We start from the raw sequence: 26,662 nt of genomic DNA, 5'->3' as shown, positions 1-26,662 counted from the left end.
GGTACGTGCATTAACAAAACCGTAATATCTCGTACAAAAAAGACCCAGTCAAATGTATATAAGAAATAAAACTACGCATACTCCTCTCAACCCAATATATGCCAGTACATATCCATTTATTGCAGATACATTCCATTAAGCATTAGCGTACCTTCTGGTTTTATATAAAATGTAACAATCTGTTCAAACTATCGAAAGAATTAATCGATCGTGATTTCGTACACATGCGAGATAACGATGCAGAAATTTGTAAGAACTACTAGTACGAATTAGAAGAGGTACATTAATATATGGTGTATTAAGAATCACATGTGTTGATCTATACGATACAATTTTTCTAGAAAATTTTCCATTGTAAGAAGGCGGGACACGAACATCATAATTTCCCTATGCGTTTTAACGTCTTTTATCGGGCGATAATTTTCAGCTGAGTTTTTCCACGCACTTGCAATTTCACAGAATTTTCAGCGGAACAATTTCGCGGAATAAATCGTGTGGATTACGTATTATCAAATCCGGGAGAAACACGGAGATGGAGGGCAAACAATTTTCGAAGCAACCCGTTGTCGAGGCGCTGGCTTTAAAAGGGAACATTAGTTCCAGCGCTGGGGAGAGCCAGCTTTGCTCGTTCGTTTTTCACCAGGGGATGCAATTAAATTGTCATCTTCGCTCGCCACGCGTCCGAAACGCGCAACACACGCGCTCTCCGTTTTTTCCTCTTTCCCTGATGTTTACGCAAGCGTGTGATCCGGTCTGACCCGAATTAATACTTTTCCTCTCCGTTCCATCCAGCCGGAGAAAAACATCCAATTTCGTTTGCAATCTTGTTAGACGATAGCATTGTCGGACGTTTTGTGCTGCGTCGGCCCCGTACCAAATTGCTCCGCTTTAAACGCTCTGACGTACCTCTTATGCGCACTCCCCACTGTCAGGTGCACCGAACCACTTCGGAAAACGCTCCAGGGACGATCAGGCGTATACGGTCAATCGTACAATCTGGATTTTCACCGATCCAAATCGCTCTAAGACTGATTCATATTGATACCTTTTCATTTTTGAATTTTCCTATTCTCTCGTTGTTACTAACTTTACGATACTGCATTTTATACAAAATTTCTTTATCTCCATGTTCGGGAAATGTATAGAGTACCTCAAGGTTTAATGATCAAACTTTGTGAATATATTCTGTCGTTATAATGAAACAATAAATATAAGCACAGGTCGTTTAAAGCTTTATCAAAAAGTCATGGTAAAAATTATGTGGAGAATTGTGTATTAAAAGTAATTGAAACAAAACTGACTAGCGAATATAATACCTCGTTACAGTATTCCGGAGTTGGTTTATCAAAAGAGACTTTGGTTAAAATTCTGTGAAATTTGAGCTTGAAGCTGTGGAAAGTGTGCATCAAACACGAGAAGGCTGTTAAAGAAGAGGAAGAGAAGGAGATGATAAATTTCCTTCTGCGTGAACGTCGACTGTAGACGCGAGCGCTAAGATGTAGCACTGCTTTCGCGGAATGTTTGCAAATTGTACAGTTAACTTTAGTCAGGCTGATATCCGGCGACTTGGGCTAAAATTGCCAGGATTGTTCCGCTTTCACGGACGCTAAGGTTCCCGGGTAGTTGAGATACACGTTAATTCCCAGCATCTCTGGATAATGCAACCTCGAATTCCTGCGGTGGAACGTATTATTAAAATGCTCCCGAGATCATTATTATTAAAAAATCTGCTCTTTCCAGAAGCTTGCTTTTGCAAATCTATACATATAAAAGAGTACTAACTGGATGATCGAGGAAATAGCAAGACATTTTTGTTCTATCGTATTGCTCGGAAAAATCTTGTATGGTGTGAGAATTTCTTGATAGCTCTGGCTCCTCCTGGAATTCCATCACGCTCGTTTCATCCATTTCGGACGAGAACTCGTTCGACGAAATTTCATTCCAATTTCACCGACTCTTCACGGTGTGTAACATCGAAGGAATCCTCTTTCGTAGCGTCACAAAATCGCTTTGAATTATTTTCTTGTCGATTTAATTTCAATCGAGCAGACTGCATAAGATTATGCAGAGTTACGTGGAGCGTACTTTTGATCGCATCGGGAATACCAAATACGTTCTCGCGTCTAGAGCCGAAGCGTTAGAAAATGTAAAAATGGCGGGTAGAAAAGCGTGCCGTGTAAACGTGCATTGCGTTGAAAATCTCGTACACGCGAGACACGAAAAAAGATCGAAAAAGGAACGGTACTACAGATACAGATGTATGGTTTTAACAGAACCGAGGAAAATTAGCAGCCTATGTTGGCTTGGAAACTTTAGAAATATATAATATAACAGAATTAAAGCGAAAGTAAAATTGCGAAATATTATCTTCATTCCTTGAATGAACGAGTGTAAATTTTTACAAGTTGCACCTGTAACATAGTTACTTGTTAACGTACAAAGTTTATCTGTCTCCTGTTTGTCAATATACGAAGCTATCTTCCGCGCCACTCATTTGTTTGACGATAAACTCGTAGTCTGATTCGTGGCGGACCATTTCTACTGTCGCGTTTCTAATTGCTTGTTACTTGGAAACCAATATTTCTTTCTAATGTCGTACAATATTTCTATGTAACGTCGCTGCAATACTTCTTTTACACGATATTATTTCTGGAATTGCTTTTCCAATATTGATAGCTAACGATTGCACGAATTTCTTAGGCGACGCATATGATATGCTTCGAATTCAAGTGGTAGGAACCGGTACAGGTCAGACAATACAAAATATTACTACGTTACATTAATTCTGGAGATTAAAAATTTGAATAGAAAAATTTAATTTATAGCTTCGAATAGGTTACTGTAGTAGCAACCTGTACAGGTCAGATGATATATCTAATTTATATACAGCATAATATACGTATATCCCTTCATCAGAATTCTGAACCTCAAATATTCTACAGCTAAAATTTAATTTATAATTTCAAGTACATTGCAGTAGTATTAACCTGTATAATGTTGCATAAGATATACATACAGGAAATTCTAGTATTAAAATTTAATTTACAGCTAATTTTGAACAGCTTACAGTAGTAGCAATCGACAATGCACAAATCGGACGCTGCTATATGTAATACTTCCCTGTTACGATTAATCCCAAATGTAAAAAATTGTACTGGTAAAGCTTCATTTATAGAAAGTCAGAGAGACATGAAAGATTCACGGTTCGTTTTTGCAAAGCTAACGGTTGCATCGAATCGAAGGAGTTCCTGGTTCGAAGGAAACACCGGAGAGCGTCACGGGGAAAACGACTATCATCTGTAGGTACGTGCCGTAGCACGAACTCGAGCTTTAAAGCTCCTCGCCCGTTTTGCTTGCCCGACAGCCGTTTGAAACTCATGCTGGCACACGATTCCTGCCGGATCTCCACCAGTTATTTAACCCAAACTTCACCATCTGATCTCACCAACTCGAAGGAAAGAGAGGATGACCGAAATTCAAGTTTTTTTTGGACAGTCGAAACCGCGGCGGGCTTTTATCTCGGATTATCCAGCCAGCCAGTTTTTATCTGCGAACATAGCCCGCTTATGTTTCAAGATTGCGTAACATAGCGAGATTTCGTTTATTTTTCGTACGGCAACATTGATATCGTGGCTTGGATTTTTCGTTCCGACGACACGGGTAGCGTTTCGACACAGAAGAGGAATCATTTTTCCGTCGAAATACTTTGGAATTACGCGAACAATTTTACCCTGGCACGTTGAAAAGTTATTTAGAGATTGCTGTTTTGATTTTCAACTGAAAGAATCCTTTCGGTAATTTAGCTTCTCGGCAAAGTATAGATTTACTACGAATAAACGCTATGAGCACGAAGAGCACGAGCTCGTTTGTATTTGGTTTCTCGCTTAAATGCGGGCTAAATTTAATTCTTGATGAGTATGCTTTACAGGTCGCAAACAATAGCCACGATCAAAAGGGTATACTCCTTTCCTACATTCCCTTTTTTACATTTTAAACAACTCCACGTATCCTTCCGGACTGTCCTTTAAAGGTAATTTCATAGCTTTTGTTCAACGTTACACGCGAGTTACACGCGAGTTACGCGCGAGCCTCGTGTATTCACATTACATACTTTCCCTCACACATATTTTTTCTCTTTCTCTTTCGTTCTTTCAGCGAACACGCGAAATGTATGCGAAACAAGAGAGTATTCTTTCTCGACTATGCGTTGTGTAGTATTTCTGGCACAGATAACTTTTCGTTCTAAGAGTTCGCTGGAAATTGTACGGCCTCGTAAATGACGAAGAATTACGCGATGTTAAATTCATCGTTGGTTTACATTGTCCATACGAGAATTTAGAAACTGGCACTTAATTGTCTTTCTTGTTTCACCGTGAGCACGATCTCGACAGCGATGCCTTTTAAAAAACACTTATCCGCCCGCTTTACTAACTTTTTCCACGAGACTTGCGCCACAAAGAGACACGGGGCCACACGCACAGATACTTTAAGCCTTTCGTTGTTCGTTATTAATTATTTCAGAAGTGCTGAGACTGGTCAATCGACGCCAACCTAGATAGCGTAATCGTGAGCCACATTAAGCTTCAAACGAGTATAATTCGATGTAGATAAAACGGAATGAAGAAAAGGTTACTAGCGAAGTGAATATTTTTTACGTCACAAAGAAAATATTAAAAATATTACTCTTTGAAACGTCCACGTTCGAGAATTCTTTTGAAATTTTCAGGTCTAATAACGTCGATCGTGCCTGTTAACTGATTCTTTCTACGATAGTAAGCAAAGAAATTCCCGTCGTCATAGGTCAGGCACAAATGTTTTACCCTTCACCTTTCTTCATTGAGCGGGGGGGGGGGTTTGCTTTTATCTTCCTACAAAAAGTCAGGAATTTATCTCGCGTAAGTAGCGTCGGATCACCAAGCTTTCGTCTTTCTTCAAGGTTTCGGTGCTTTTTTTAGAAAGATTCTCACGATTATCGCTGGCACCATCGCTAGTAACCATGGAGACACGCTTTCAAATGGTTTCTCTTGTTGAAACTTGGCGATTTTTCTTTGAGATCTGCCACGAATACGAACATCTCTACGGACTTTTTCACAGAACAAATATCGACCTACGCGTTCCCCCATACGAATGGGGTAGAATTCTGTCGCAAAGTGACACGTACGCTCGTACAGGCCGTTACGGATCGCTAATTTATACGACAAACATTTTCATCGTGGAAACTAGTGCGTGTAAACACGCTTGTTGGAGAAAGCTAATAGGCGAACGATCGTTGGCCGTTTGCTCTGCCCAGAAACAGCCTTTTTCACTATATTAAGTAGGAAACGAACATGCCATGTCACTTATTGCTTTTAGCTTCTTTAATCCCCACTGCTTCTTTATTTATTCTTCCACCATCATAGACATACTAGTTCTCTTCGACTACAGGGTTTCAAGCGATAAATGTTTCTTCTGCACTCTATTCTGTCCTCTTTATTAAAATAACATTTATGATACCCTCATCTGGTCTCCGGATGCCATTAAATCCCATTCCCAGTAGCCGCTGTCCAGCTTCGAAATCCATATCCCGTATCTTTTTTCAGAGGCGCGATTCTTTCATTTTTCTCTTCCCATCGCGCCCCCCTTTCATCCAGTTCCCTTCTTCGTGCCACGTTTTTTCTGTTTTCCACTCTGTCAGCTCACAGACAGCTTACCTCTTTTCGACCTTGCTCGAAGGCCGGCCGACAGTCTCTCGTTTTCCACAGATAAAAAATGGAGGACAAACAATAAGGAAGGAATTATGACGCTACGGCATATCCACGGATTCATCTCCTGCCCGGTTTTGTTTTCCCGTTCTGCCACGACCCCGGCTCGGCCATCATCCCGCGTATCCGTTTCCACCCTTATCCGTGGAGAATGCTGCTACAAGCACACCGGAACCTTTTTGATGGATCTCTGGCTCATGCGGCCCGGAAACGGAGTCGTACCGGTGGAATATAAAAGAGAATCTGGATGAATTTTAAAGATGAATTGTTTACCGACCTACCAATTCTCTCTACCTATTTCTTGTTCTCTTTCTCTCCTTTCTTCTTTGTTTTTCTCTCAGCCAAACGAATCTCGGAATCTCAGGATTCAGTCGATTGCCTTCGTGCTATGCTGCCGACAGATGAGTCTGGGCTGTAATTTCGTTCGTTTTTTCGGACAATCATTTTTATCGGATATAGAACGGGGAAGGCGCATAAGGAGATTGATAGCGTTCAAACGTACTTTTTGGAATTTCTCTCGAATAAGATAGAATATCGGAATGTCGTTGGAAATATTTTGAAAGAACGTTGGATTACTATCGTAGCTTCTGATATTTCTATCGACGTCATGAGAAAGTTGGACGTATATCGTCGGATGTAACGTGTCTGCTTTCGCATTATTTAACCTGGGGGGTGGGGGCGGGTGGACTCACAAATGAAGAGCTTCGTGTAATTTGTTTGGTTCCTTCAACGAGAGAGCGGATCATTAGAAAAAGTTTTCACTTCGGTTAACCAGAAAGCTGAACGCCAAGGGACAAAAAATCATTTCCTTCGGACAGATTAATTTGTCATGCTGTTCAGCGTTTAGCGCGGTCTCCACGCCAAAACCTCCGGGTTCAATCAATATTTATAAACTATTCAACCCGCGACGAAGCAACGCTAGCGTGTTCAAATATTTCATGGGCTCGCGGAAAAAAGCGGCGAGGTTATTGGCGACGAAAGAGCAACCGGCGTTGATTTAAATTTCGCAGTCATGCTGCGGCCATGTAGGGAGAAAGTAGAGAGAAGAGTAAAAAGCTAAAGAGAGCAGCAACGTGGCGAAAGTGGTAGGAGCGACGATGGCAGAGTAAACGTACTTTCAAAGAAGAGAATTTTTGTTGCACCTGAAGAAATAAAGACGCCAGGCGCGATGAAGCGCGCTGTATTTTTCAATTTTGCGATTTTAATACAGCCACACTTATGGTTTATTACCGTCTCTACTCTTTCCTCTATCTTCATCGTGCCGTTTTTCCACCGACCCTTCTTTTTCGAACAAGGTTTTTATTTCGAGCTGTTCGTTCCATCGTTTGCACGCCGCGTATCGTACGCTCGCCGCATACATCTGCATAGGATCCCGGCGGCGATCTCGTTGCGCATAGAGCGCGGACGTGCGAGAATAAATTTCCACCGAGTGGCGGAATTTCGCGTGCTTTGTCCTTGTTGGAAACACGACGGATAGAAAAATATTCAAATTGCTTTTGGCGCGGCACGACGAATCAGCGATGAGTAACGGTCGTACGCGGTCTTCGATATTCCGATCGTTCTTTTGTCGTCCCGGCCACTATTGATATCAACAGTTAGTCGATTATTAATGAATCAAGCGGCAGGCTACACGATGCAACTTGGCATCCGAGTTTCTTCATTCATCGAGAACTCGAAAATATTACGTGTTTTAATATCTTTGAAAGTTGTTTAACTCGCCGATCGTTGAATATCGAATTACGAGTTATTAAAATTGCACTCTCTCCTAGACTCGCTACAATAATTCTTGTTGCCGCCGATTAAAAACTTACGGGCCACCGCGTGCAAAGACAAATAGTCTGTTCTCGTGAACGGAGCTGTTGAGTTTTCGACTAATCTCGAAGTCAAACGACTCGAACCGAAGTTACTGCTCTACGATTAAACCGAACCGCGTAACTCTAGCTCACTGGAATTGTGCAAAGTTAGTTCCAACGTGACAACACCGGTAATGTCGCGCTCGTGCGCCTGTGCATCCAAGCGTATAACACACAAATTGGTTTGACGTAACAAATGTTACACGATGGCAATAATTTTTCACTATCGGACAGTTTTACGGCGAAACAAACGACTTTTACTTATGTACTGTTTGAACCAGGAAAAACAAAATCTGTAACGTGCATAACCAGGCAAAGAAGTAAAAACATGGCGATATTCCAGTTTCTATTATTCTAAAGATACTTCTTTCGGTTTCCATAGTCGTATCCAGTAATCTGATAATTACCGATATCCAAAAAGCTGTTGATCGTTTATAACGGTCATTTCTGACCAAAATTATTTAAACAAAGATACCGATTCTTATATTATAATATTTCCATTTTCAATGCGTTTTTCCATTATCGAACAGTACCATACTTTCTCCAGTGCGTAGTTTTCAACTTTCCTCAAAATTGAAACCAACCCCAACGAATATAGTAAATGATTTTTAACGAAAGGTTCCAATATACTCGACGTGGTTCAATAAACGGATGAAACGAATTCGAACGAGCGGAATTCTGGTCGAGCGAGCTTAGCATGTACGAACGAAACACGAATTTCGATCGAACGCTGCGGCCGTTCTTTGGCGGCGTCGCGGTGCACCAGCGTCGCTGGCTTCTGACGCCATCAGCGCATTGTGTTCGCCGACGTTCCTGTCGTTGTTGCGCCATCCTTCGTGCTCTCGAGGACGCCTGCACGCTGCTCGCTGCGTTATTGACCTCATTACGCGTCGCGATGACGCGGGACTCGTGGCAACGCCACGTTGACCGCTTCCATCCTCCTTGGCAGGGCGAACATCCAACTCCGTGGAACGGATCGCGAACTCTGTTCCACCGCAAATTAGGCATGCGGCTACTACCGAAGGTCTCAACGCCTCGGAAATTAATTTATTGCCGGGCAACGTAGTAAATTGGGATACCTGATTGGCCAACGCGTTTGCCTCGAGCAATTGATCGATACCCCTCATAACTTCGTTCGTAGTTGTCGTATGTCGAGTTTTAAGGTTTGCAAGTATCGTGTATATACGTATTACAAAGGGCAAAGCAGGTTTACGAGAGTCAGATGAATGTTTCGGTCAAGTCAAGTAATTTTCCTCGCAAGTCGCCAACTTCGGTTATAAGTAATTTGTAAACGATCTATCCTTGAACAAGCAATTTGACGCGATATTAATGACGCGATAAACAGTGAAATATATCGTGGAAGTCGCGAGACCTTGTTTGTAGTTTTTACCAGGTGTCGGTGATTATAAGTTTGCTGGAAGCTCGCTTACACTAGTATCTCTGTTATACATATCGTATAAATATTGAAACAGTATAATTAATAGGATTGCGAGAATCGTCTGATATCATTTACCGATACCTGCTGAACTCAAGTTTGTTATAAATACTGATTGTGAGACAGGGGAATCGAATCGTGACTCTGGGACACGGTGACCGATTGCAGTGATCGTGTGCTCAATGGACTCAGGTAATGATCCGTGTCTGTCAAACTAACCATAAAGAATTCCATTGAGTTTCTATCGAATCAGTAGACACAGTAGTGCTTTGTCAACTAGATTATCAGACGGGAATCTGTACGTTTCTATACATGTTTTTACGAAGTGTATGTAATGTCAACATAATCGTAAAAGTTCATTTCGCGAAGTCATTTGCAAGAATCGGCGAAGATAGCGATAATCGGACAAGGAAATAGAATTCTAACTAGTTAAAATGGCATTATTGCGTCGTTTGTATCGATTGCGTTTGAGGCAGCTTTCTTTCATTTAGAAAATCCGGGTTGTTTGCACAGACCGAAGTAAATAACAGAGTACATAACATGTTTAGAGGTGATATCTGCTGAGAAGTAACGGTGTTCCAGGCAGTGAATTAATTAACTAAACGCGTCACGGCAATAAAATGGCGAACAAAACGAGCAGTAACCACTGTCGCCGACATAAACTGCGATAATAACAATAACTTGGCGAAAGTATCGGTTGTTACGTCCAATTACGGAATGTGGCGCACTCGTATCATCATTCTTACTTCTAACATTTGCTGGTAGCCGATCCGGTGGTCGATTTTAGTTTATATTCAATCTTCGCTTTCGTACAATGGACGAATTCGGTATCGTTTAATGCTTTTACTGATAAATAGTGAAACAAATAATTTTCTCGTTTCAGGTTATTGCGAGTAAAATCGTAAACAAAATAATTTCGAAACGTTTAAAAGCCGTTTCTATTTGTTGGCGTAAATGACGATAACTATCTATGGTAACAAATGAATACTCTGTACAATATTTTTATACCGATACAGATAAGCAATAACCTCGAGCTAACAAATTGCCGTTTCGGAAAAGTCACGCGACATCGTGACGCAAATAAGTTTTATATAATATGTATTACGTACATGAAGGAGTAATAACAGTCATATCACAATTCGTTTATTGTTCGCAAAAATAATCACCAGCTAGCGAGATACGTTAGTATATAAATACTATTATTCCATTCGTTTGAAATCATATTTTATTGTTTCCACGATACGAATGTGCTTGCACGCGTATAATTAACCAACGAATGTTGGTTTCATGATTAATTATTCGGATCAGTTCAGGATAGAGTCGAAAAATTTGTCTTTTAAATCCTCTACTTTCGCGATTGAAAGGACTACGATACGAAATTGATTTTGGACTTTTTATCTCTCGAAGCCAATCGTAATTGCTCGAAATCCAAATTTATTTGCCCCAAGTCCTTCGACAAACTACAACGAAATCATTCTCGGCCAAATAGCTGGCTGAGATATGAATTTCTTGGGAATCCGAGTTGCCGTAGTCGAATTGAAACGTTTGATTACTTCGACGTCTAAACCGAAGTGTCCGCGGAATGATCCTGTCCGATCTTTATAATTTAATCGTTTCTAAATCGCAACTAGATCCAGCTACTCTCTGTTTCGGGCAGGCATTTTTAAGTGGCACAATTCCTGAAAATTTATGGCAATGTATAATTTACGCGTTAATTTTGTGACGCAGACGTTAACGTTTTTCCGAGGCAACGTCGTTCGTTGCCACGACCTATTCGCATTTTCCGCGTTAATATTTTATTCGATCGTGGTTCTCGCTTTATCTCCTCGACTTCCTCGCGAAATTTCCACGGGATTCGCACGACGCGGCGGAAGCATTATTTGTATATTTTATTCAATCTTTTTGAAAGTGTCCGGCGCGTTTATCGTTTGCCAGAATTTCCGTGCCGAGCAGGTAATTCACTTCGGTACGCTCTCTTTCCCTTCCGTGGAAATTGTACGTTTTATTAAATTATTGTACGTATAATTATACAGGAATTACGCTCACACTTCGTATGTGGGAAATTATCAAATTATTTCTTTTACCGAGCCGTGAGCTGTTAAAAAAGTCTTTACTCCACCGCGGTAATACTCTTGTTATTCCATAAATTACGTTTTATTGGTTTACTCTGGTTAGTTGTACGAATAATATCGTGATTTCTAATTTTTTGTTGGCCATGACGAGTTACATCATTAAAAAATATATGACTACAAAAAGAATGAATTGTCTTTTATATAGGCCAAATGAAAGTTTATGAGATAGCAGGTATGAAAAAATACTATAATTTTAAAATACAGAGTTACACTCCAGAATAGATGACTGGTGCCCTGCTAAAAAATGTTTCGTATAAAAGTTACTAATAGCAATATCAAATGTTACAATCTTGGGTTATCTATCTTTCAGAAATACTTATTAGAATAAATAATTTACGAATTACGTCAAGAGTAGAAGACACATGCTGTACAATATTTCATTTTCGTACTTTATGGAAGCAAGATGATCTAAACAAACGAAAGAAAAGGGATGAAATTCTCTAATAGGTTTGTTAAACATCGAACAGTCGAGCAACGAATCGAGTTAGAGGATTTAACTGGTAATAAAGCATAGAGAGCCACGCGTTTAATACCAGCCGCCGTAATGAGCAGTCACAGAGGACCGCACGTATTAGCGCGGGAATTAACGAGCGGAGGCCACCTTCTGCTGATAACTCGAGAACGTCAACTCGTATTTCAGGCCGGGGACGGATCGTCGTTTCGAAACTGGATCTCTACGTGTTCGGCTCCCTCGTTATTTTTAAATACCGATTAACGAGGCCCGGATGCTTCTGCCTCGTGTTCGCCTACATTTCACCTTTGTTCTTCGTTCTTCTGTCGGTCGGATGTTAGGCGTCGACTTACCGCCGTTGAAGAAGGGATTATTGCGCTTATTATACCGGTAATTAGCGGCACGGACCGGAACACAATTTTTCCATCGATTTTCTATAAAGATACGTCGAAGGATCGACGGGCTTGTTTAATTTCAGCTCGCGTGGAAAAAGAACAAGCAATAGGGAAGTATCTTGAAGTAAGAGAGACCAAAGTTTAGATATTCGACAAAGAAACAATTACGGGGAAACGAATAACCAACTATTCTCGGAATCAGAAAAAAAGGGACGAAGACTTTGGTAGCCGATCGAAGGAGAATCGAATGAAAGGATAATAAGAAAGTACCGTGTAACTAGAAGAGACAAAATTTCCATATTCAATTGAAAAAATATCGATGGAGGAAATTCAGTAAGTAATTATGTTGAAACGAAGAAACCATGATTTCCATGAGCGATTGTAAAATAATAATAATTGACTTGAAAACGGGATACCGAGGTTTCAGCAATAATTGCAATAATTAACTATCTGGAAACGAGGTAGGCCAAAGTTTTCGAAATCGATCGATTCGAAAAATATTTGTTCCCTCGCAATTGTTGTTTCGTTTTCAGCTGTTCCGTGTAGCAAATAAAAATAAAATATCACATTTCACGTATGTTTCACAGTTTTATTCCAAAAATCTTCGTCATTTTAATAAAATTGAGAGGTATAAAAATACACCATCATTTTACCAAATGGATTTATAGTTAATAAGAGCAACGAATAAATGTAACATATACCGTGTAGCATATTATGACCATTAGCAATAACAGTAAAAAATGTATAATACAAAAGTTGCTAGAATTCATAGTTTACCAGTTTCAAACCTATGCCCCATTGTATATTCGAGCATTTTGTTTCATCGAATAGCAGCAATCGTATAAACGATGCAGCGTGGAAAAAAGAGTAGAACGTATAGGGTTGGTTGTGTAGGAAGGTCGGTAAAAGGAATAGAGACGGTGGTAGGATGCAAGCGAATCAAACGGCGGAGGCCGCGGAATGCGTAATAATTCGGCGAGAATCCGAGTTACGCGGGCTTGAGGGCGGAAACAATCGAAACGCTCTCGCAGGGTATTCCGATCTTTCGGCTGTGACTTCAGGAAATGGGTCAGTTGATAAATTACGTGGCTCAACTATTTCCCTGTTTCAAGGGCCAGCCTCCGAGCAAAGAGAAAGAGAGAGAGAGAGAGAGAGAGAGAGAGAGAGAGAGAGAAGGAGAAAGAGACTATGAGGCATGTCCGAGAGAAACGTTCCTATATGGCGTACTACAGAATGCGCGTTTTGCTTCGAAATCGCAACCTAGTGTACTGCGATAATAATTATGTACGCACGGCCTATTCAATTATGCCTATTATGTTACTTGGAGCTGCACATAACGCGGTGACTCAACCTGCTGTAATTACAGTCGACAAAAGCCATTCATCAATCTTTCAAACAGTATGAAAATTGACGTAACGCAATTCGTTACAGACCACCGTACTATAGTTCATATCTGCTATATGACCCACTCAAATGCCAAACTGGTCAAGTCCGTAAATTACGAAGTAGAGGAAAGTCACGTTGTTACAAACGTTATTTCTTTCTGCTAGTCCAGGAAGCCGAGTTATCTCGTTATTCAGATTTCCAATCTCGTGTAATGGTGGCAGTCAGGTCCCGTAACAGAGCTAATAAAATTTCAAATGTAGGATATACGACGTATTCGCGAATCGTTTGAATATTTCCGCGAGAAAACGTACCCGATGGAAACAAAAAGTACATTTGTCCGGTTTTGCTTCTGAGAGGCTCACATCGCGATCGCTTGCCACTTTTATTGCTTTCTTGCGATACAAAGATCGATCTAAACGTGTGGCGAGTGTTACGAAGCTCTTACCACTTGATGCAAGCGTGTTTTTATTATATCTAAAGTCGTGACACTGTTGGCGATGTTGCAGAATTTTCCAAGTCAAATTGACGAGCTGTTGTTTTGTCAGAACACCTCGAGCAAAAGTATAAATTCGAATCCATCATCTTGATCGATTGCATAAAGCTTGCATGGAGTAACAGGTACAGCGAGCCGCGCATATTCCACGGCACTCTGCCGTTAGTTGGAACTGATACTGCGTCCACTTCATATTTCTCGATGTAGCACCTGTCGAATACCACTCGTCCCGATAGTTATGAAATCTGTTAATAGGTGAAAGATTGAATGTTATTGATCGATGGGAATATTCGCAGAGATCGTTTGTTGAAAATTTTTCCCCCGTAGGGAAAAGTCTAAATGGGGTTGTCTGTTGGCTCCTCAACCCTTACAGAACCTGCGTCATCAATTTCATCGCGATCGACATCAACAGCCTTATACAGGTTGTCGTATATTGTACAGGTATCGTATAAGGGCAAAAGATGATACCCTATGTAAAAATAGACGAAAAGGGTAAAATAAAATATTTTCATATTATGTCAATATCTTTTGTAGGGTATTTTCGGTATTTCCAGGAAAGTGTAAAAATATAATTTAGAAATGAAAATGGATAGTTTAAAAATGCTTCTTAACTAAATTCCGCGATTTACAAATTACTTTAGCTTGACTAAAATATCCTTTTATCTCAAACAACTCTACCTTACTCCACTTACGTGATCCCATTTAGCCACGACACCTTTTATATAACTTCGATTTTCTCAAAATTACTAAATTTACCCGGATATCCCCTTTATTCGATATCCCTCCGGTTGAAAGATTAGAGGAAAACTTCTCGGCAAAACAAAGCCGTTGGTCCTGATTGTGCCGCGCGTTCGTCAGTTCCTTCGCTTTGCCGTCTAACGAAAGAAAGCCACACCGAGATTTAGCGGCAGCTTCACGATCGACCTCGTTACTCTCAATAGATTCGTCGCTGTGGCGCATTTCTCCTCGTTACCGCGACCGCTAGCTTGCCGACTCGCGTGCTTCCGTCGCACGGTGAAAAGAGATTCCGGCCGGCGTACGAATCGAAAGCAGCGGCTTCGTTCGAACGTACAAACAAGCCGACAATAGGAACCAATAGCCTCGGGTGCAACGAGATTCAATTATGTGCTCGCGTGCACTCTGCTGTCTGCATGCAAACGTGGTGGAACCCAACGAGCCTTCAACTCTAAGATTAAGCCTCGCGAGCTAAGGCTCGCGAATTCGCCACGGGCTACGTTCCTCGAAACGTTCGCTAGTTGCCACTTCCACCCCTTGTCCGTCTTCCATCCTGTTCCCGATCACTCACACGGCTGCTCCCTTTCGCGTCCTGTTGCTTTCCGCCCCCTGAATTCTCGTACGCCCACTCTCCAGCAAGGCACAAAGCGCAACTGTGAACCGCAGTCCGTGTATGCTGGTCTGATTAGTCCGAAGACCGATTCGAATGTAGTGAAATTGTTTCACGAATTATCGAAGAATTCCTGTTAGTCGAAACGAGGTACATTGGTTTTCCTGTCGGTGGTGCAAACATAAGGTTTTTTTGTATAATTTTAAAATGGAAACCTGCATGACTCACAGGGAGCTATCAAGGGACATATAGTTGACATTTTATGGTTCTTTTTTGGGGAGCGTTATCAAGGTAACCGTTGTTTACTTTTACGGAGCAGCTTCTTTTTATGGTGATCGTAAAATGTCTGGAGCTCATCGGAGTGACACACCGAACACGGAGAGCTATGTGTCTCTTGGGCTGGTAAACACGTTTTTTGTAATCCTTCGATAGGAATCATTCAGACGGGTTCCGGTCCGAGTATAAAAAATGTATATCGAGTTTAGGGTTGCCTGGATGGCTCTATTCCCGAGAAGGTACGTTGCTGTAAAATAATCCTTTCAGAGAACGTATATAGTCTGTCTCTAAAAAAACTTCACCTCTATAACTTATCGGGAAAGACACTTTCAACGATACTTCAAAAAATACAGCAACGTTTTTATTCGAAAAATCTTACGAACATCTTGGAAGTTGAAGTACCACTCGAAGGAGTCATGGTTAACTTTAAGCGTGTAGAAACTACTTGAGATGAACACAAAGCGCATCTGTCATGAGTAACGCCTCGATCTCCTTTCAGACAGTTCTGCACGGGGAAAAACAAAAGACGGTGGAACGTGCGAGGAGATACCGTCTTCCAAAAGAAATTAGTGGAACAAAAGGAACCATTCTACTTTCAAACGATCTCTACCAGAGAAAACAACGACCTGGACTCAGCGTAATTGCATTCTTCCCTAGCGACTCGGTGCTGGTAAGTAACTATCTGAGCGCCAAGAAATCTCGATTCGCGGTTTATTCGAGACCTATTTTTACCTCACCATCGTCGCAGCAATTGGAACGCGTCCGGTCGGCTAATTCGATCTGCGAACATTTGGTTTCATTGCGCCATCACCGCACCAGGATATAACCAGTAACGTACATCCTAGCAGTAGGAAGCGTACTCGCGTTTACGTTCGCGGATGTAATTTAATTCGTCCAAGAATTCTCTCGTTTCTCCTCTTACGCGCCCTCTTTCTTCTGACATTCCTGGCTAATGGAGGAACTTTTCTAAACCAAATCTCCAGGACTCTTCTTGACGTCCTTGATTCCACTGTTCGTACTTCATATCGTCGGTTCGTTACGAAACTGGCATGACCAAGGAAAATTAATTTTCAGGATCTGCATAAAAAAGTATGAAGTTTAAATTGGAAAATTATTAATGTGGGTCGTTCAGGGATCAACGAACGTTACTATTCGTAAAGAAAAAAATTGTCTTTAAAGCCTTTACTGGATTCGTTTCAAGTTGATTTTACCTTAAAGTTCCTGCATTTGATACTATGTTTTCTGTAAACTACCCTCCAAATGTGAATCATATAGTGAAAACTGGTTCAAGCTGCCCGATACAGGGAGAAATAGGTGTTCGCGAAGTATCGAGGTTAAAAGAGAACTGTTCTGCTTGCCTCGTTTTATCTCTCACGTATATTATATTCGAGGATGCGTTGCCCGATATCTGGCGACGAGCTATCTTTAAAGGCGCTTCCGGGGACCTTAGTTCTACCACGAAAATCCGGATACGTTCAATGCTCTGTAATCCTTCGGTAAATACGTGCCTTTGTGGAAAACAGGAAACATGTGAATACAGGTAAAGCCGATTTAATCTTCAACTTCCCTTCAGACCCAACGGAGTAGTCTCAGAAACGAAACTCAGAGTTGGCTGTAGAGGTAGTAACTCTAGCTACGTTAAGTAGCCAGGCACACCATCTACTTCGTGACCATGAATCCAGTTCACGTTCTTCGTCATGACTTTCCACATAGTCGAGGAAAATATACGTGTTCCTAACTTGCCTCTTCTCTATCTTTAGCTTTGCATCGTTAACAAGTCCTTGTGAATTATGGAATTGAAACAAGGAAATATCAGATGGTTTGTTACGACGTTTGTACACGAGCAACTAATTGGCATTCCAATCCAGGGATTCGACAACTGAAAGTAGTTTAGCTACTTTCCATCCAGTTTTACGACGAACATCACGCTATTGCCTAGCCACCGTGTGCTAAGGAACGATGTACTTTCTAAATGCAATGCTTCGCAGAAAGGGGCGTATATTGCGTACGTTCCCTGCGGTTGTAACGTCCGAATCATAAACCCAGTTAACGATTTGCAGCGCAACGTTGACGGAACCGACGCAATCGATAAAGCAACTTCATCCCCGCATAAAAAAAACCACTGAGATGTTTTACGACACTGTGTAGCAATCCTTACTTCCAACATTTACGATCTGTGATTATTCGTCTCGAAGTAACTCCACTTTGCAGTTATAGTAATTCTTGCATAGTAACTAATCGACTACTAAAATGTTTATTGTGTACGATTTTTCCATGAACGTACCTCGATTTTGACTTTTCGAAAGTTTTACCATGTATTCTGGATCGTCATTTTGCATGAACATGTAATGTAGATTGATCGACTTTTAGCTATCTAGATCAGTTATTATATTTTATACGAGATCCGCAAGTATCTTAATACCTATTACGTATGTAATATTTATATCGAGCAATGAATCGAATAGCCAAAAACAATTGCCCAATATAATTCGATGGTCGGAAGCTGTTTATAAAATTTATGGGGAATCTCTCTTCAAAGGGCAAAACGAAAGCAATATTTGTTCGAAGAAGGTCGGGTCTTCGATTTAAGCAACGAGAGCCCGGGGCTATTAAAATGGATTTAGCCGCGTTCCGCAAGGGGTTCGAAGTATCCACCGGATCCGGTGTTACGTGTGCACTTTTGCGCCGAGAGACGTTTCAGTTAATGACAGTGCATTTCTGTCGAGTTTAATGCGAGCTCAGTGTGAGATTTCAGCAAAATCCGGCGCAATACGTTTTCTTCTCCAATGCCACACGTCTCCTAGATACCCCTAGTGATTTTCCACAATTTCGTGTGTACGCTGTTTCCATTCCCCGCTTATCGTGCTCGATCTCCCGCCCTCCCTTTTCTTCCTTTCCCTTTCAAGAAGAAATTGTGTCTCGCGTTTTCTTGCTATTCGCAAAGCACTTATCCAAATGCACGTTCCACCCGTCGAACTTGCGAATACGAAGGCAACGAATAAGGCCGATTCGCTTCTTTTGCGCGAATGCCGTCATCGTAAAACTAGGTTGCGGATGTACCGTATAAGTGGCTGCTCGTCCCAACGTTTTCCCAGCGTGGGGATCCAAGCTTTTGCTTTTTACCGAGATCACCGGTCGATTTTCTCCTTCTAGAATACTGGCGAATACCATCGAAAAACTGAGAATTCAATGGTGAAACAGTGCAGACGCAATGGTTCCTTTTGCTCAATGAACCGAACAATTCTTGTCGTTATTTTTGATCCATAGCGGGAAATTATCACCGGTTACAGGCGGTGAACAATGAACTGTAGAGAATGGGGAGCGCGGTTTCTTTCCGCGCAACTCGTTCCAGCAATATCACGTAATGGGACGTTTGGTTAGCCTGACGCTATTTTTGATAATGACACCGAAGTTCAGCCAAATATGCAAATCATCTGTCACACGTGATATATACAGAGCAGAATTTTCCAATTCACCCTACCGTTGTTGCGTAATGTTCTTTAAGTGCTGCTTATTTGTAACATCTATAATTCAACTGTCTTCGGTCCAACCAGCAAGATACTATGCACGAATTTTCTTCCATCGAGTTTATACCAGTCGGGCTACGCTCCAATCTTCTAAGCATCGTCTAAATTTTCTTTGAACGTCGTTCTCGTATTTGTATATCTTGGCCGCAGTGCACGCTACGATTCGTAGTTACAAAGCCATACATTGCGTCTCACTGGATGTTCTTTCAGCAAAAATCCTTGGCTCGTCCGAACGCACTGGACTGCGCATCGAATCCAGAAATTCGGGGGTACCGAAATAAATCTCTGCGAAATGACTGTGAACAGGAGTATGCATATACGTACAATGTAGAATAGGATGAGATAACCAAGCGATAGAGTTGCAAACAATTCGTATATGATGATCGAATGAATATTTAGACTAGGATAAAGATATCAAGTAAAGAATGATTCGTACAATTCACATGAACGCGTGGTCTGTCACGTTGGCTGCACGTGATAAGAAGATGTATGGTACTGTGTGAGCGGTCTGCAAGAATTAAAGAGATATTTGCAACAACGAAAACGAAAATCGACCTAATTGAAATTGATCTTTCTTTATTAACTTTTAGCACTGATTCTACAAATTTCTGCTTGAGAAATGGCCCGCTAACTGGTTAAATTACGTACACGATAAAGATTAATTGACACGTTAGTTACTACAGTAGATTGTAACAAAACGTCTACCATAAATCTTTAATTTAATAGTGCGATATATTGCTGTCGCGAGCGATAAATATTTGATATATCTTTTTAATCAAACACGACGGTTATATATACTATATATATTCATTTATTCTGCAACTTAAAATAAAATCTAAGTTTGGTAACGAGGATATTGGATAATGATTGATCGACCGTTTATACGTACCCAAAGTGGAAGTTCCGGAAACAGCTGCCCTTGCTTCCATTGTTAAATCGATATTCTTAATGTCAGTGACAATTTAAACGATCATAAATTGAATTGCCGGAACTACTAAATTACCTAAAGTACTCTACGTTAGTAACGATCTATTATTATAACTTTTCGTTCTTTTCCTAATAACGCATGCAAATAATAACTTTGATGTGGCAATAAATGGTATTTTCTTACTGCCGTTTCTACACAAGCGAGTCTCAAATTTATAAGGCAGTCGTAACAATATCTTAATTTATTTATTCTCGAATCATCGTTTATTCGAATACTCGGATCTTGCACACTTTCTGCGTGAAATGTAATCCGTTTGTTGGCCGTATGCCTATTTTCATTGATCGTATTCGAAACCGTATACGCGTGTCGGGAAATATTAGTTTCGCGAAATGCGATTCAATTTTGAACGGAACTAGCGTGGAAACGGCGGGAAAGCCATCGTGAATTTGGAATCTGTCGGGTAGCTGGTAGTTGGTGATCCATTTGCGTCGTTCCAGGGGAATCGGCGCGTCGTGGTCGGACACGTTTTCGACACAGAGGCCGAGGGGAGCCGTTTCGCGGCATACCGGCACCGTCACGGCGAACAAATGGAAAGCGTTTCCGTCGATTTAGGTCGGGCTGCCATGCCGACGTGAATAGCTTCGGCCACCGACAAACACGCTTTATCCGGGGCCACGATTAAAGAAGCGGCTTTGTTCGAATGAATAGAAAGAGCGGCAAACGCGAGTTTCTTGCAGAAAAATGTTCCTGGATCTCGAACTGTTCTCAGAGGCTTCGAAGCTCCGATTCAAATTTTCAGCCAGATTGAAACGCCTTTCTTTCTGAGTTTTCTCACCACATGCATCGAACTTTCTCCTTTTTAATCCTTTACGGCAGGAATCACGCACATTCTGACCACGAGTAGTTGAATATCTGGTGTAATTTTGATCAAAACGTTAATATCTTTGTTCTACCTTCTTCTAATACACTTCTACTACAACTTCTACTGCATTTCTAATACAACCGTAGAAGAACGTTTGTTATCGAATATTATTTCGTCGTACACAAATTATCGATATTTTAAGCTTTCTACAATTTTCGAAGCTTTTCCCCGTTTTTTAAGACAAGGGAAGTACTTTCATTTTTCCTGTGTAAATGTATATAGGTTAATAGCGGATTGGTATCGTTTGAATTGAAATTTCTGTAGAACTCGAAAGCTTCGATCGAAGTGAATCTTATATAGAAGAGAAAATTTTCTTCAAGCAAATTGGAACTTTCCCGTAAACTTTCTTTTAAATAAAATCATCAAGGATATTCTTCGATCCTTAACCAAAGGAGTAAACAACCTAATGTAATTGAGTGCGTTTAAATAGAAGTAGGTAAGTCGATCATCGTTATTAGACTGGAAAATCCTATTTCACTCGGCAACTTCCTCAATTTCAATGGAAACAGCTTTTTCTTCGGCGCTCCGTGCCTCTTGCGGAATGAAACGAAGAACGAGAAGTCTCGCGGCGTTTCTTTTTCACTAGCAAACAAGTTTTAGCCACGAGCTTCAGAGACACGTCCAACTTCCTTCCATCAGCAAGAATAAAAACGCTTTTACCAATGAAACAGCGTTTCCTTAAAAAAGAAAACAGCGGTTTCACGATGATACAAGAGAGACTCGAGTCGTTGATTACGCGAAAGAAAAAGTCGTTGCGTTTCGACATGACTGAGAATTATTCGCTAGTTAACCGAGTCTGTCCGGCCGAATCGTAAAATTTCCCTGCGTTTCAGAGGCGTAAATCTTGGGACGATGAGAACGGAGGATCGAGAAGAAAATAAAGTAGCTCGAGAATACTATAATTCGTGCACCGGTGCAAGGGCCGGAGCTTCGAAAGTATCGAAATTGGACGAAAGAAGTTATTTTTCTGAGACGCTATCTGAAAGTCACTCTGACGAGTTTTAAGGAACCGATGCTCCACTGAAAGTTCCACAATTTAGCCAGTTCTAGGTGAATTTAGAGACCGGGGAGAGCTGCCATTTGGTTTAACTGTCGGAACTTTGATGATACTTTTAATTACTTTCACTCGTTTCTACAGGGACTTGGCGTTGCTTTGTGCGCTTCTTTAAAGATAACCACATTATTAACGTATCGTAAAAGTAAGAGTATCATTTTTCCTTTTTCATGTTCTTTTCCTTAATTTCTCCTTCTGTCGTCGCCACTTTTCATTCATATCGTTCCGCTTGAAACGAAAGGTGAAAAAGGAGTCGCCCGTGCTGCCGGTTGACCTTCCTTGAATAGTATCTATTAACCCGAAAGTTCCCGCGGGACGCGTTATTTAAACTCTGTTCTCGTTCAAAAATCTTAATTTAGAAGTATCGCAGCCGCTATTCAATTTGCATGTTGTTGTAAATGAAATCGTTGCTTGCGCACAGCGTGAGGGTACGCGCGGAATGGTGCGTGGGTTGAATTTACTCCGAGTTGTTTCTAGCCAAATCCGGTGAAATTAAACGAATTGGTTAGAACGATCGTAGGGGCGTTAATTCGCGCGTTCATCAAAATTTATATAATCCCCGTGGTCTCGCCGCGAAAAGCACAGTAATTCTGATTAAAAATTTGGTTGTCTGTTCTCTCACCGAGAATCATCGCTCACCGATTTGTCTTGTATCTGGAATGTCGATCTCCCAAGCTCATCGTGAGCTTCCTGCTTATCCGCCATATTCCAGCCAGTACAGTAGAAAAATCACGGTTCTTCTTTTCTTCTTTTTATCGTGTCAATTCCCTGGCGTCCCTTCTGTCCTTCCTTTATTCATTTTTATACCTTTGAAAATCTCCTATGGAAGTGCTCGACGTGTAATTACTCGCCGGTTTCGGCCTACCCGCCTGATGCCGTAGATTGTATAAAGCGCGAGATATTCCATTCAGGAGAAAAATCAGCTCGCGACTTGCTCGAAACTTTATTCTCCCCCATGCCCCGCCCTTCGCTACGGCTCTTTTATTCTCCGGACGCGTTCCTTCCATCCGCCATCGTCTTTTCCTCTTATTGCATCTCTCACGATACGACGAATTCCCCACAAAATCTGCTCCCCGGTGATTCATTAATTTTCCTTCCCTTTGTTTCCTCGCGTCCCCATGTACAATGTGCTTCCTCTGGAACGATCATTATGACCCAGTATTTACAGAATAGATTTTCAGGCGGGGAAAAATGTAGAAAAGATACGATACACTCGAGCCACCGTGTCGTTCCATTTAATCAACCTTTTCTCTTACGAAGTATCCGCTATAAAGAATCTCTTCCTGTTAATTTACTCAATTTCGTCAAGCTTAATGGCCCTCCGTCCCGTCGATACCAGCCCCCGGTTTAAGTGTGCGCAAGCACAGCCCTTTCCTTCTCGCTACAAATCATTCTCCTCCTACCTCTTGCTCACCTGAGGTCGGTCGACGTCGAAAAAGAAGCGACTCCGGTTAGACGCTTAACAATGGCTTCTCGGCGTGAAAAGAAATTAAACATCTTGAAAGCCGGCCGAGGCTGCAACGATAAAAGGGCAGGCGATCTTGTCCGCGTAATAAATGAAAGCCACCGACACGATAAGGCGGAAAATATCGCGCGGAAATACACGGCGAGCGGACACGGTTCGCTAACTTAGCTTTGCCACGCTTAGTGTGTATAGTTTATCGAAGGCGGCGCGTGAGGAACGTCGCTTAGAAAACTTGGCGAAGAAACAGCGCGGTCGTGCAAACGGAATGGGAGTACGAGAGGGGAGAAATAAAAAAAAAGAAAAAAAGAAACGTTAGGAAGAGGAGAAAAGAGGCGAGAAAGGCGAGTCGAGCGATCGCGGTCTCGAGATAAAAGCCGTGTGTTGCGCGGTGGCAGGGAACTCGGAGAAAAGAGGTTGCGGCCGAGGAATCGATTCACCCAGCGGCCACTCGAGAACGATTTTGCCCCCAGAATCCTTAACCATGTTAAATGGTAATGCAAGCAATAATTCCGCCATGAATAACGGAACACTCGAACGCGAACTTTTAAATCGTGACCGGAAAAATTCCCGGATATCTGCCTTCCAGCCTGAGTCTTCCCTTCGTGTCGTCCGTTTCGTTCGCGATGAACGTGCCACGATTCCTCTTTTCACTCGCCCCTCTTCCACGACACGAAACGATTCATCCTCCAGCAGGAGAATTTCTTCGCCTTGCCTCGTATATCTCCCACTATCTTCTTCTCTCTGCGAGCTGTTTATTAATGTCGATGAATCGATGCGACCGTGCTGGATTCTCGATGCGACTGCCATTCAATCGAGTCGAAAACGGGGCGAGGGTGAGGCTGCTTTCAGTACATCTTGTTGTTATTCTCTCGCTTTTTATGCTGTTGATTTTATGGTGTTCCCCTATCACCGGTATTCATTCTGCTGTTCTTATGTCACTCTTTCGCTGTAGTTTCTTTTTCATCGCTTTCGACTTTGTTGTCTTTTCACTGGTCGAGTTCGTTCTTCCATGTCTTTCCATTGCTTCTTTATAGCTGCAATTCTTCCCTCTCGCGCTGTCTTCTATTCATACAGTTGCGTTTTTATATCTTCATATTGCTGGAATTCGTCTCTTTATTCTCGCATTGATCTTCTTATTGCTGCGATTATTTTTTGGTAGCATTTGTTTAGAATTCTTTTCCTTTATTGGGCTTTCTATTACTCTTTCCATCTTTTATTACCGAACGATCCTTTTCGATTTCCGCATTTGTCGTACCGAAGTTAGTATTCTTCTCTTTTTATTACTGAAACTTTCTTTTCGTTTGATATCCTTTGGTCCCATTCGAATATTTAGGCACTTAACGCTTTAATTTTGGAAACTTCTTGTTCTAACCGTCGTTGCACGAGCATCGTTATAGGAGAAAAAGCACGACGTAAATGTCATTCTGTGGTACATTTCAAGAAAAGATGAAGATACTTGCATATTGCGATTATTTTTAACTCATAACCGACCCACTCGTTCATTTTCTTTGGCGACCATATTTTATGTAAATTAAATTACCATGGCGCACGCCAATTATAATTCACTCTCTTCCTTTTTCTCATATCCTGTTTCCGTTGCTTCGCGCTCTTGTTCGTCAGATACGATGAAAAAGCTCGTCTGGATCAGTTTAGCGTCATAGGCTGATAACGAAACACGAGTGACGCGAATAAAACCACTGTTGTATTAATCACACCGATGTTATTTCGGCCAGTTATCGGTTGTTTTGCACGATTCGCAGATTCCATGTACGATTTTTCCAGCTATTCATGACGCGTAAAAATGTCCGACGGTTTGCAACGAATCGAAAAAGCGAAATGTGGGCCACGATTACACCAACGACACACGACGATCGTATTCGCGTTTCCAACGATATATATTTTATAATAAGAACATGGGCGCGGCGATCTCACGAACTTAAAGGACGCGAACGTTGACGGGGAAAAAATACGAAACACGATCCAGCGTACCAACTTCAAAACTTCACGGTACATTTTTCTCTATTTAACCCCCGAGAAAATTGCCGTGGTCTCACACCTACGCTTCAACGACGGCACAAATACTTAATGGAGTGTGAGAACTTTTACCCATGCCGCTCCGTGTGCATGCTGCGCCGCCTTTCTAATTTCTGTCGTTATTATGACCTCGCAACTTTTTTTTACACCTTATGAGAGAATGCACGCTACGATCTTAAGTACTTTCGCGAAACGATGCGTCGACCTCGAGGAAAAAACGGTCTCGTTCGAGTTTTCCAACGGAAACAGCCGCGTGCTACAGCTTCCTTGCGAAAGTTTATATTTCTTTTTATGTTTCTTTTTGGATCGTTTCGTCGAAACGATACGTCCGCTTTTACGCATCGAAATTTTCGTAAACGGCATAGGGGATTGCTTTTTGAATCGTTTGGCACAGTTAATTGACCGATAAATTTCGTTATCACGACGCTTCTCTACGTTGCTGTGAATCAAACCGGCGCGGCCCGTGGCAACGATTGATATTCATGACAGCCATCGTGTATCGTGAACTCTGTTCTTATAAATTTCCCGGGCAAGATGAATTATTCGTGTACACGTAGTGAACGTCACGCATGCGTGCTCGCGGCCGCAGCGTTCCCATTGTGATTATTGCCCTTCCGGGCGAATTGTTATCGCGGAAGGACGAATGCAAATGAAGAAACAGCGCAGCGGGGTAGCTCCGAGTTGAACTGCGGAAAATTTTCATACATCTGCATAGGATAAATATTAAAGAAAGAGGTGAAAGGGGACGGCAAGTGGGATGTGGCGTGCCACCAGTGCCATCTGCCACTGTGCACTCCATCACCTTTTAACCTTTCTATTTCCTCCGCTTACAACACCAATGACGTATCGAAAGTGGAATATTTATCGATATATGCAGCTTGCTCAAAAAACGTTTAACTAATTTTTGTTTTTTTAATAACCTATAACCTCGTCCGTAGACACGCAGACATATGCAGGTTTGGTACGGAGCACGATAATTGACCTAGATTGGTAGAGAATCGATCAATCACTTGGAATTATGTATTCAAATAAGATTCAACATTTTTTAAACGACTACTAAAAATTTTCGTGTCCGATTCGTAATATTACGTGTACATTACAAAGAAACGCAAACTTCTTTCTCTCCTCTACTTTCCACATTTTTCGGCTAAGCTTCTGTTAGCGTAAAGTCTGCGAAACAGATTCACGTAAAAGCACCCTGTCAATTATCGTCGGAAACGTGGAT

The 26,662-nt window shown here is 41.5% G+C and overlaps 2 protein-coding genes and 1 long non-coding RNA gene across 7 annotated transcripts in view; 1 reads left to right on the top strand and 2 right to left on the bottom strand.

Annotated features, from left to right (window-relative positions):
* The window catches only part of LOC126924390 (putative aminopeptidase W07G4.4), a 213,603-nt gene that overhangs the window by 28,707 nt on the left and 158,234 nt on the right, over window positions 1-26,662 (top strand). For 3 of the 5 annotated variants that reach the window (XM_050738822.1, XM_050738817.1, XM_050738819.1), the window contains exons 1-2: window positions 9,076-9,221; window positions 16,007-16,177. The gene's annotated coding sequence lies outside the window, so the exon portion shown is untranslated. Of the gene's footprint in view, window positions 1-9,075; window positions 9,222-16,006; window positions 16,178-26,662 lie in introns of those variants that run through there. The other 2 variants (XM_050738820.1, XM_050738826.1) reach the window with 2 other exon arrangements.
* The window catches only part of LOC126924393 (alpha-2B adrenergic receptor-like), a 127,378-nt gene that overhangs the window by 21,136 nt on the left and 79,580 nt on the right, over window positions 1-26,662 (bottom strand). The window lies entirely within an intron of this gene.
* LOC126924433 (uncharacterized) lies at window positions 81-7,762 on the bottom strand. Its single transcript, XR_007713519.1, has 3 exons — window positions 7,553-7,762; window positions 6,244-6,465; window positions 81-6,153 (listed from the first exon to the last, which is right to left on the bottom strand). It is a non-coding gene; the product is annotated as an uncharacterized LOC126924433 (long non-coding RNA).

This window comes from Bombus affinis, chromosome 14 (genome assembly GCF_024516045.1).
Source record: "Bombus affinis isolate iyBomAffi1 chromosome 14, iyBomAffi1.2, whole genome shotgun sequence".
Classification (NCBI taxonomy): domain Eukaryota; kingdom Metazoa; phylum Arthropoda; class Insecta; order Hymenoptera; family Apidae; genus Bombus; species Bombus affinis.
The sequence above is the reverse complement of the archived record's forward strand: the minus strand, read 5'-3'. Positions and strand labels throughout refer to the sequence as shown.